This window comes from Oxyura jamaicensis, chromosome 1, assembly GCF_011077185.1.
Source record: "Oxyura jamaicensis isolate SHBP4307 breed ruddy duck chromosome 1, BPBGC_Ojam_1.0, whole genome shotgun sequence".
NCBI classification, from domain to species: Eukaryota; Metazoa; Chordata; class Aves; order Anseriformes; family Anatidae; genus Oxyura; species Oxyura jamaicensis.
The window spans coordinates 192,786,270-192,797,038 of record NC_048893.1 but is presented as its reverse complement, the minus strand read 5'-3'; the positions used below and the strand labels follow the sequence as shown (position 1 = coordinate 192,797,038).

Here is a 10,769-nt window from a genome sequence, read left to right as displayed (position 1 = left end):
TTTTGTAGGTACTCTTAAAAGACTAACTCAGAGTTTAAAGCACACTCTTCATCCTTGAAATGGCCTCTGTATCTCTAAATCCAAGGCACATCACAGCCATGAAGGAGGAGCCTTGCATTGCTCTTGTATTTGATAAGAGCAGTTTATTATTATTATTATTTTTTTTTTTTGGGGGGGGGGGGGTGGAGATAAATCAGAGGCCTTCCATTTTCAGTGCTGTCAATCTTGTACCTTTTATGGTTTTATATGTAAATTAAAAACTGAAGCAATCTTTATGCAGATGGAATAATTGCACATCCAGTAGCCTGGTAAATAAAGCAGCTGATTGGAGAAGTGATTGCCTTTGACTGTCAGATTTTTTCTCCGTTGCTGAAATTACAGACTTCAGAAAGCTTCTGAAGGAATTAAAATCCAAGTATGGCTTTTCATATTAGTTTTCTTTTCCTCGTTGTATTATTATCACATGTGTAAGTCTTTGAAATCTCTTCTATGCCAGGTGTAAAGGAGGTTAGGAGAGAGACATTACTTTGTGTAAAAGAGTGGCATAATCCTAATCTAGATGTACTGGAAACAGCACCAGCACTGCTGAATACTGGTTGATTGCTCCCATGGATTACTGCTATTTGTAGTCTTACTGGAGAGAGTATTGGGAGGATTGGGATAATGGGATCCACTGTACTGTGGATAACACCACCACCTGGCTCCAAGTGTGGAGCAAAGGGTGGCTGCTTGGTTCAAGAGGATTCAGTGCTCATTTCAGCTGTAATCTTACAGGAAGCTAAAGGGAGAGTCCCTTTTTTGAGAACTGTCCTGCTGGAAATTAGTGATTTATTGTGGCATGTTTCTCCCCTGTTGTTTAGTCTACATGCTCTTTCCTGGAGCATGGACAGACCAGGAAAGCTGGCCCTAGGTATGTGAACTAACTGGCTGCATATCCACATCGGAGAATTATGCAGAGGAAAACACCACAATGCTCTGCATTCCCTCTATGGAGTAAGAGGGAAATGAGGCAATTTGCTGTGAATCCGTTTAATCAGAGCTTCAGACTCAGAGTCATGGTCTCATCTGATGCTTTGGGCTCTTTAGGCTCTCACACTTTCCTGTTTACAGCTAATATATTGCTTTGTTAAGTGTTTGCTTTACTTGAGCAGTGTTTGTATTTCAGTGACATGTGAAGTGATCTTGACAATCTGTCTTGTATATACAGGCATTTGTAATCAGAGCTAAAAAGTCAGTTTCCTGGGCTCATTCAAAGTGTTACAATGTTGAATACAGCAGAAATGGTTTCCTCCACAAGGATATCTTTTCTTACATTTTGCCCTTTCAGGTGCTTGATTTGAATATTCAAGGTTATAGCTTATAATATTAACTGATATAGCAATATGTCTGGTTGTGTTAAACAAATCATCAGCCTCAGATCCAAGAGGGAAATTATATTATTTTAGGATTACTACTTTTCTTTGCTGCAGTGAAGGACAAACAAGAAGTTTACATCCATTGAACTAGCATTGTGAGTTTGCTCACTCCTTTATTTACCAACGAACCTTTTACCACTTTTACTTACTGGACTCTTGGAAAAAATGTCTTCAATATGAATGAGTGATCTGTAGATGGCAACAGTAGTACCCTCTAGTTTGCATAAAAAAAAAGATAATGTTCATTTAGATTTGTTTGGCATCTTCAGCTTGATCTGTACATGCACCTCTCAGTCCTGGATCTGAGGAGCAACGTGCATCTTCTGACATCTCTGAGGATACAGTATAGGAAATAAAACTACTACATAGATGATACAAAGAATGAAAGAATCAACATCCAGCACAGTAAAATAAACATCTGACAGGATAAAATATGTTTTTAAAAAATAGTGACTCTCACCTTTCTCACTTTTCTATTAGCTTTGCAGGTCTCATTCAAGACATCTGAAAAGATCAGCAGAATAATAAAAAAAGCCATGCAAATCCAACAGAGATACCCTTTGATATCAACAGAGATACCCTTTGGTGAATACCAAGTAGCACCATATCATACAGCGAAATTGTTGCTGAATCCAGAGAACTGAAATTTGATATATCCTCCGTAAGGCTGCAGAGAGTGGTAAGTACAGCCACAGGCAGGATGAGGAAATGCGTCCTTTTCTCCCAGCTTCTCATGACAGCATTGAGTTTGCTCTGATCTTCCCTACTGCAGAACAGGAACATGTCAGGAACATGTCTTCCAGTCCTGAGGGAATTTTGGGGATAAATGGTGATATTGATGCACCTTGCCCCTTTCTTTTGCAGATGTGTCCAAAGGTGCCCCTAAAAATTTAGGAAGATCTCAATAGGCCTGAGAGTAATAGGCTGGGCCAGCATGCTTTCCAAGGTGGTTGGAGCTTTGATATAAACCTCTTCTCTCACATTCTTTCACCAGAATGTCTCTCCTTGAGCTGTTTTCTCTCATAGAGGGTGACCCCAATGCATTGAGTGCGTCTTCCATTCAGATCACGGGGGCACAGTACATTTATTCATGTCAGAGCAAGGTGGCCACCATGAAGCTGCTTCTCACCCACTGATAGTCATTGTCCCTTGGGACCAGTGGCAGTCTTGGTCTTCCTCACAGATCATGCCAGTGGTAAAACAGGCATGTTGAGAACTGGGATGCAAAGCGATATTACATTTATCAGGTAGTCAGCACAGAATTAACAGAAGGCTTCTGCAATAGTTTTTTTTTTTTTTTTTTTTTTTTTTTTTTTTTTTTTTTTCTGTTACAAAAAAACTCAATTATAACTCTTCCTGAGCCTGGCATGAGGTAATTTTTCCTTCCTTCACTTTAATGTCTATCATCTGCCCTTTTGTCTCACTAATGATTCTCAATCAGTCTGCTGTAGCAGCTCTGGATACGCTACCTGGTCATGTCCTGGTAGGCAGTGCTGGAAGGTAACACACCAATAATATGATTCATTAGGAAAACTTCATGTAGGCATAGCTTAAATACAAGATTTAAAAGCTAGACACGTTGGCCAGCCTTGTCACAAATAAAATACTGTTCTTACTCCTTTAGGACTAGACTGCAGCTTGGATTAAGCCCCTGTGCAAAGTGTAAGTGTGAATAAAATTTGTTTTCCTTTTCTGAGTTTTAAATGTAGACATTAAGGGAAAAAAAATTGAAAGGGGAAGAGATTTCTTACCCCCGCTCCAAAGAAACACCATTTTCCAAATGGAAAGTCTATGCCAAGTCCAAACCACTTGTTCATAGAGGTTCAGTTGTTGTTTGTTTGTTTGTTTGTTTTTTTTCCTTTAAACATGTATATTTCAGAATTTGTGGGGGACACTCAGCAGTAAGGAGGGGTGTACCAATGCCCCAGCCTTCTTGCCAGGCTAGGAAGCCATGCTAGGAAGCTAGGAACCAATGGAGAGGCTGGTTATTTGCTGCTGAGCTGAATGGGAAGAAAGTTATTATCCTATGATGCAGGGGGAACTGAGAATTAATGTACCACCATTCTCTCCATGGATTGATCTTAGAGCAGTGTCACCCTGAATAGGTTTTTGCCTTTAGGACATCTGACCTTTACCAACTAATGAACCACAGATGATGATAAATAAGTCCTCTTAGTGCCCAATATTTAAAACTAATCCCTTCTCTCTTTTAAATATTACAAAATCAAACTCACCCACAGCTTCATTTCCTTAATTTTTAAATTCATTTGCATATGATACATTACATTATGAAATAGCAAGTTTAGTCACCTTCTGATTTTGAGCCTGCTTTTATGTAAACACTTTTTTTTTTTTTTTTTTTTTTTTTTTTTTTGTGGTCCACTTGGCTTATTTGAATTAACTTGGAAATCCATGCAGTGTTTTAGCTTCTGACATTATCTCTTCCTCTCATTCTTGTCAGCCTCTGCAAGCAAGGATTGGTTGCCACAGCAGTCTGTACTAAAGCCATGGTTCTGGATGATGAACCCTCTAAAGAGGGAACTTTTTTCTAATGCTACAGCAGATTCTCAAATTGTATTCTGCCTGTGACACTGGTTCCAAATGCATCTTTTTGAATAATATCTTCAGGGTATACAGCTGTTTAAACTTCAAGAAGTGTGACAGTGCATTCAGCTTCTATCAATCACTGATGGATCTGACCTTTTTTCAGTTGACTGAAGTAACAATTCTTTTGTAAGCACTTTTGCACATCTCAAGGGATAAGGCTTCTTCCTCCCTCCAGGTCCTTTGGCTTTTGGTGGGATCTGGATCCCCTCAAACCTTCTTTCAGCTTGGGTAATTTATTGCAGACACCTACTAATGGAAAGGTGATTTTTTTCACTGTTCTTAGAAGGAAGGCCTGTCATTGTTATGGGTTTTGGGAAGGTCACATTGGGCTGTTCTTTTCACCTTGATTGCCCCTTTCCCATCTCAAATGTCAGCTGTTGGTGAAGTAATTTACTTTTTGTTTTCTCCGTCTTTTGAAAGGAATCTTCCTCTTGCATAGAACTGGATCACACCTGTTTGTTTGTTTTATTATTATTAAAAGTTCATATATTCATGTATAACAAGGACAATGGAAAATATTTTTTTTTTTTTTTTTTTTTTCAATAGAGAAAATATGGGTTGGGGAACAACACAAAGGTCATGATTTAGATGGCAGGAGGATTTTGCAGGAACTCTCTTTAGAGACACTATCCAACAATCACATTATTAATAAAGATAACAGAAGTACAGCAACCTCCAAACTCCAAGGAAATCCCCATCTACAATACTGTCTCCAAAAGCAGTTTGCAGGACACATCTTCCATTATACTGTAGGTTGATATTTAAATCCCTCCAAAGTGCTTCTGAAAATTTAGTGCTCTGATATTACAAATGAAACCTTAATGCATGATGTGAGAAAAAAGAATGTGGCTCAAAGATTTTCTGCCAATCTGCAAGTTTTATGTCCATATAATAGCTTTTTAAACTCACAAATTTTGATGTCAATGTCCATTACACCATGATATGAGGTAGGTGGAAATGTAATGAGTGCAAGCCCTCTAGTTCTATGCTCTCTTCATTTTTTCTCTGGAACTTGCAAGTATGAAAGGTCTATAAAAAAAAACAACAAAAAAAAAAACATTAAAAGATAAAGTGTCTGCCATGTCTATGCTCCCCATACTCCCTTCCTTCATTCAAAGGGGGCTGTGTTGGATATTTCAGTTTATGATTTACTTCAGTCTTCCTCTAAATTTGCTCATGTCCAGAGTACAATTGCTGATCTCATACAGGAAGGCCAAAAGCTCAGTGGGACTGAAGCAAATGTTCTGGCCTGAAGTTTTTGGAGAAACAAATGTATAAAATGGATATCTGCCTAGACTCTGACGTTCTGCAAATGTATTTCAGGATATGCTAAACTGTTCATCTCCATCATTTCATTTTCTGTTACAGATATTCTGAAATCACAAATAATTAAAACATCTTAAACACTTAACTATATTATTTTAAATAATATGTTATTTTTTTTCTTTCTTTATTCCTCCTTCCACATTTTTAAGGATACTTTTTTTTTTTTTTTTTTTTTTTAATAATAAGGCAGCTGTAAAGTAAAATAAAGTACTTTAAAATTTTTGGCTTAACATTTTTGTAGGAGTAGCAGTGAACTGTTATGTCAGTTATTCATGTATCTTTCCACTGCATTATTCCCCAGTGGCATTGAGCACAGTATTACCATCATTACCATCCCCCCACCCCCAGCAGAATTATGGGGATAGGAGTAGAGCTGGGCTGCTCAGACTGTTCTATTAGTTTCTTATTTCTTTTCCCATTATCTCTTTCTGTTCTGTAAGTCATTTGCAAATAATAAAAAGGTTTTCCTCACTTTCAGCAAAGGTGTTTTATATAATTGAAAGCTAACAGCAGGTGGTTCATGTAAAATCTCATTAGCCTATGATTGTTTTTGACACCTCTTTGAAGGAATGCTACGTTGCCTTACAATTGGAAATACACCCTGTGTCTAGGTTAATTGTCATGGATTATTACATATGGAACACTCACTTTTTAAAGATTTACTTTAAAAAATAGAGGATATTTTAACAATCTAAGGTATTTTCATGGTCTTCCTTATTCAGCATGTTGCAAACTTGACTCCTTGTAGGGTCCCTCTGTGCTAGGAATATGCTGTAGTCTGCTACAGGAGGATGAAAATCAAGCACAGAGATTAGGGTCCAGCAGTTCGCTGAGACCTAAATCATTTAGATAGCCCAAACACATTTTCCCATTGTGACATAAGCAGCAAGTACATTTCTAAAATAGTGTCTACATTAGAACATGAAGATAAAAGCCATCCTGGTGTGTCTGATCACATGCCAGAGGGCACTTTTGTTACTCCATGTATAGGAGTCAAGAATGAGAGAGAAAGATAATAATATATCTACTTGGGCGCTGACATGGAGAGAGGAAATTTACCCATACTTAGTCTCTTCATTGTCTGGCTCTGGGTTGTTTCGTGTTCTTTTTAAAGCTGTGCAAATCCTAATCTGCTGGCATAATTCCTACCTAGTGACCCTGTGATGAGAGATCAAAAAACCTGAGCAGATTTGGTGTGACTCTGAAACTCCTCTGAGCACTCCTAAAACATTGTCCAGGTCAGTACTGTGGCATTTGATTATATTAAGTATTATAATAGAAATTCTGAAGGAAATGTTCTCAGTCTCTCATTTCAATGTAAACATAGGGGGTTGTCTTGAGTCTAAATATATTGACAATAATTTTATCATTCTTTCAGAGTGATTATTGTGGATGTATGGCCCACAAGAGTAGTTATTTTGTGATTTTTTTTTTGTTTTGTTTTTAAAATATATATTTATATTCTGATTTGTAATTATTGTACACCTAAAGCTTTGGAGGGATACACTATGCACTTAATGTACAAAAATGCATACACATGGTGTAATAGAAAAATATATATATTTTTTTGACATAATATACAACTGTCATCACTGTGTTTATATTCTAGCTTTTCCTTACACATACAAAATAAAGCATGTGCAAGTATGCAAGGGAAGATATCTCATAGACCAAAGAGCCAGAGTAAGCACAGTTGCACTTCTCAGCTAGTGCCCAAATTGGCAGGAAAATGAAAATTCTGACAGGCAAGTCATTCTGGTTCGTGACAAAAATCTCAGTTACAGACAGTCATACAAACTCAGCATACAACACAGGTGATTCCTTGTTGTCAATGGGTTTCCCATTTAGTCATGGTATTTTTGTTTTCAAAAGCTTTGGCTGTATCACCTAGGGGACTAGGCACATCTTCATACTGTTGAGTTCTGCTTCTGCTCTACGCTGACTCTGGTAAAACAGATTCTGAATGAAAGATAACTAGTGGATGTATAATGTGATTTTCATAGCCTGTTATCTGTTAAGAGTGACAAAAATTTCTCCTCTCAGCATTCCCCTAAGGTCCATAAAATGCTGTTGACCCTGAAATAATTTTCACAAGGTTTCCCTTCTGAAAAATATCCTCACTCCACTCTCTTCTGTTGTTAAAGAAATGGTGGATCTACTATGCTGTTCCCAACAGGTGCAGTTAACCTGATATACTCGTAAAGTATGTACATGTACAGCTGTTTCACAGCTGCTGATTTGGTTAGGTATTTGCAAAATAGAATATAAAGGGTAAGTTCAAGGATTTGTCATCGGGGCTTTATTTGTTATTTCAAATGATTTGGCAGGAAGCAGCGCATTTGTTTACCATAAGAGAATGATAACTACTTGTCTGCAGTGAAGACAAGCAAATGTGGCTATGATAGACACAAGTACATAGCTAAAAATTAATGGGATACATAATTAGTGGTTGTTTCTATATTGCTGCACCTATGAAAAGCTGCTTAGGGCATCCCCATTTGTGGTCAATGGTTCTATGTCCAGGTAGACGCCAGGGATGAGTGGTATCCCTCAGGGGGTCTGTGCTGTTTAATATCTATCAATGCTCAGGGGGACCAGTGCTGTTTAATATCTATCAATGACAGACAATGGGATCGAGTGCACCTTCAACAAGTCTGCCAATAACACCAATCTGAGTGATGCAGTCGATACAACAGAAGGAAGGGATGCCATCCAAAGGGACCTGGACAAGCTTGAGAAGTGGGCCCATGTGAACCTAATGAGGTTCAGCAAGGCCAAGTGCAAGGTGCTGCACTTGGACTGGGGCAGTCCTGGACAAGAGTACAGACTGGGTGGAGAACTCACTGAGAGCAGCTCTGCAGAGTGACTTGGGGATTCTGGTGGATGAAAAGCTCAGCATGTGCCAGCAGTGTGTGCTTACAGCCCAGAAAGCCAACTATGTCCTGGGCTGCATCAACAGAGGAGTGGCCAGCAGGTGGAGGGAAGGGATTGTCCCCCTCTGCTCTGCTCTTGTGAGGCCTCACTTGGAGTGCTGCATTCAGGTCTGGTGCCCCCAGCACAAGGATGTGGACCTGTTAGAGCAAGTCCAGGTGAAGGCCACAAGGAAGATCAGAGGGCTGGGGAGCACCTCTCCTATGAAGAAAGGCTGAGGGAGCTGGGGTTGTTCACTACGGAGATGTTTTAAATAAGGTGAAAAAGGTGAAAAAGAAGCATTGTGACACAGCGGCCTACGGTGTGGCAGAGCACTTAAGCTCCCATTGGATGAGACAGATAGAGGGAAATGCAGACAATATCTTTAGGGTGTTTAGTCTTTTTTTTTTACTTTTTTTTTTTTTTCCGCTTTGCTTTGGCTTTGGCTTTGGATGTACTGTGTCCAAGTGTCCCTGCAAGCACAGCTTTCTTATACTCTTATACAACTCCAGAGGGGTTCAAACCAGTTAAGAGAAGACACTGAAAAATGCAAGTGAAATCCCAAGAGACAAAAAAGGTCTTGAAGTTCAGTGTCATTGCATGTCCTTGTATTCATTCAGTACATGAACAGGGCCCTACAGTACCTTGGGCTGATCCTGTTTTTGGTAGTCCATCATCTGAAATTCTTTTACAGCTCAGATGAACCTGCTTGGCTGGCAATTGTGTCTGGAGCAACAGTAGTTATACTGTAGCATTTAGCCTTAATGGATATTTAGCCATGGATAACTTATCCATGGTCCAGAGCTGGTGCTGTGGATATTGTGCATATACATTCTGTGACTGCAGAACGTGGGGCATCTGGATACAACAGATCTGGCGGTGCTGAGAACCATATCAGTTCTCATCCTTGCCACTTTTCAGCATCAGAGCTACTGGACAGAGTGTAGGATGTTAAGGATATCCGTGACCTGAAATTAATAGCTGTTGCTGCTGATGCTGGAGTGTTATAGATACTATATACACAGGAGGAAAATATAAACACAGCTTTCGCTAGCCTAATCACACTGGTAAAGACAATTTTGCCTGGGACAACGTGATGGATGAAATCAAATCAGTTTTCATAGAGAGCATTTCAGTGTTTGTCTTATATTAAGAATTCATTCAGACTAACCCAGAGCAATAGCTGACAAAATGTTTTTGAGAAATATAACCATTATACACATTACATCCAGAGAAGTATATATTGATTTTCATTCATACAAAATTAGAAATCTCCCTCAGTTTGCTAAAGCCATTATGCAGTTAGAACTGTCAGAGCAAGCGTCAACTGGAAAACATCGTCCTTATAAAATGTTTGCTACCCTCAGATTAATAATGATTCTTATACCTCATAACTTCGTGAGTACTGGAAATGATTTTCAATAATTCCTGGAGGGTTTCATGAGGATGCTATTGGCTCAAAGAAAGGATCAAGCTGCCCATATCTTAAACAATAAAAATAAGTGAATTATTTGGTACATGGACCTAAACTGGGCATAAACCCTGAAATAGTCATTGCTATGTTGAAGAGAGTTTGGCAGCAACTAATTGACTTTTTTTTTTTTTTTTTTTTTTTTTTTTTTTCTCAATAAGCAGCATAAATAGTGGCAAAACTGTTTCAACCAGTGTTTGGAGATGAATTTAAAGTAGTATCAGTAGTGTATGATTTGTTTCTGAAAGACGTTTGGGGGTGGACCTATGAAGGCAACAGTTTTGTACACAGAAGAAAAACAGGAACTGTTTTGCCTTTCTGAGTATTATAGCTGAAGTGAACTCATTGAAGAGAATATTGTAGTCTGCTTCTTCCAAAGTGACAGGCACCAGTAAAAACCTTGTTGCCTGCAAGAGAAATGAGGGCTCGCAGGACAGCCCAGTCTAGTCAGCAGAAGCTGCTGTTTGCTAGGATATTTTATGTGCGCAAAGCAACACAAAGTTGTCACTGAGGATGGGTAGCTCCAATCACATTCCTTCTGTGGTGAATTAACTTTAAGGGTCCCAGAGGTTCCTGAAAACTTATGCAAATGAGCAATGATGACAGAAAGTGAATGAGAATTACCATAACATTACTGATGTGTACCATATGGTGACTCAGTTCTAACAATTTTGAGGAAACATAGATGAAATGCCTCTCACTTTCTGAAAATAGAGATATTAAAGTACAATTGGCATTTGTGTTTATTAGTTAGGAATGGGCAGAGAATAATGAAAGTAGGGCTAAACCAGTCCTCAGATTGTTTCTGTTATCCAGTTAGCTAGACAATGGCTAACTATGTAGGTAAACTCGGCAAGTACTTGTCTAACCTGTTCTTAAAAACCTTCTAAGAAAAAAATTTCAAAACCATCTTCCAGCCACCAGAAATCTGTTCCCCTAGCCAAGTTTTCCACCAAACTACTTTAAATATTTTATGATGAATTTAAACCTATTAAACCATAAATTATTAACAGTCAATTTCTCTCATCTTTGTTTTTCTG

General features: G+C 38.6%; 1 long non-coding RNA gene across 1 annotated transcript in view; it reads left to right on the top strand.

Moving 5' to 3' along the window:
- The first annotated feature begins 6,508 nt into the window (after positions 1-6,508).
- Positions 6,509-10,769, top strand: part of LOC118168168 — a 140,329-nt gene continuing 136,068 nt past the window's right edge. Inside the window, exon 1 of the long non-coding RNA XR_004751403.1 lies at positions 6,509-6,586. This is a non-coding gene — a long non-coding RNA (uncharacterized LOC118168168). The remainder of the gene's footprint in view (positions 6,587-10,769) is intronic.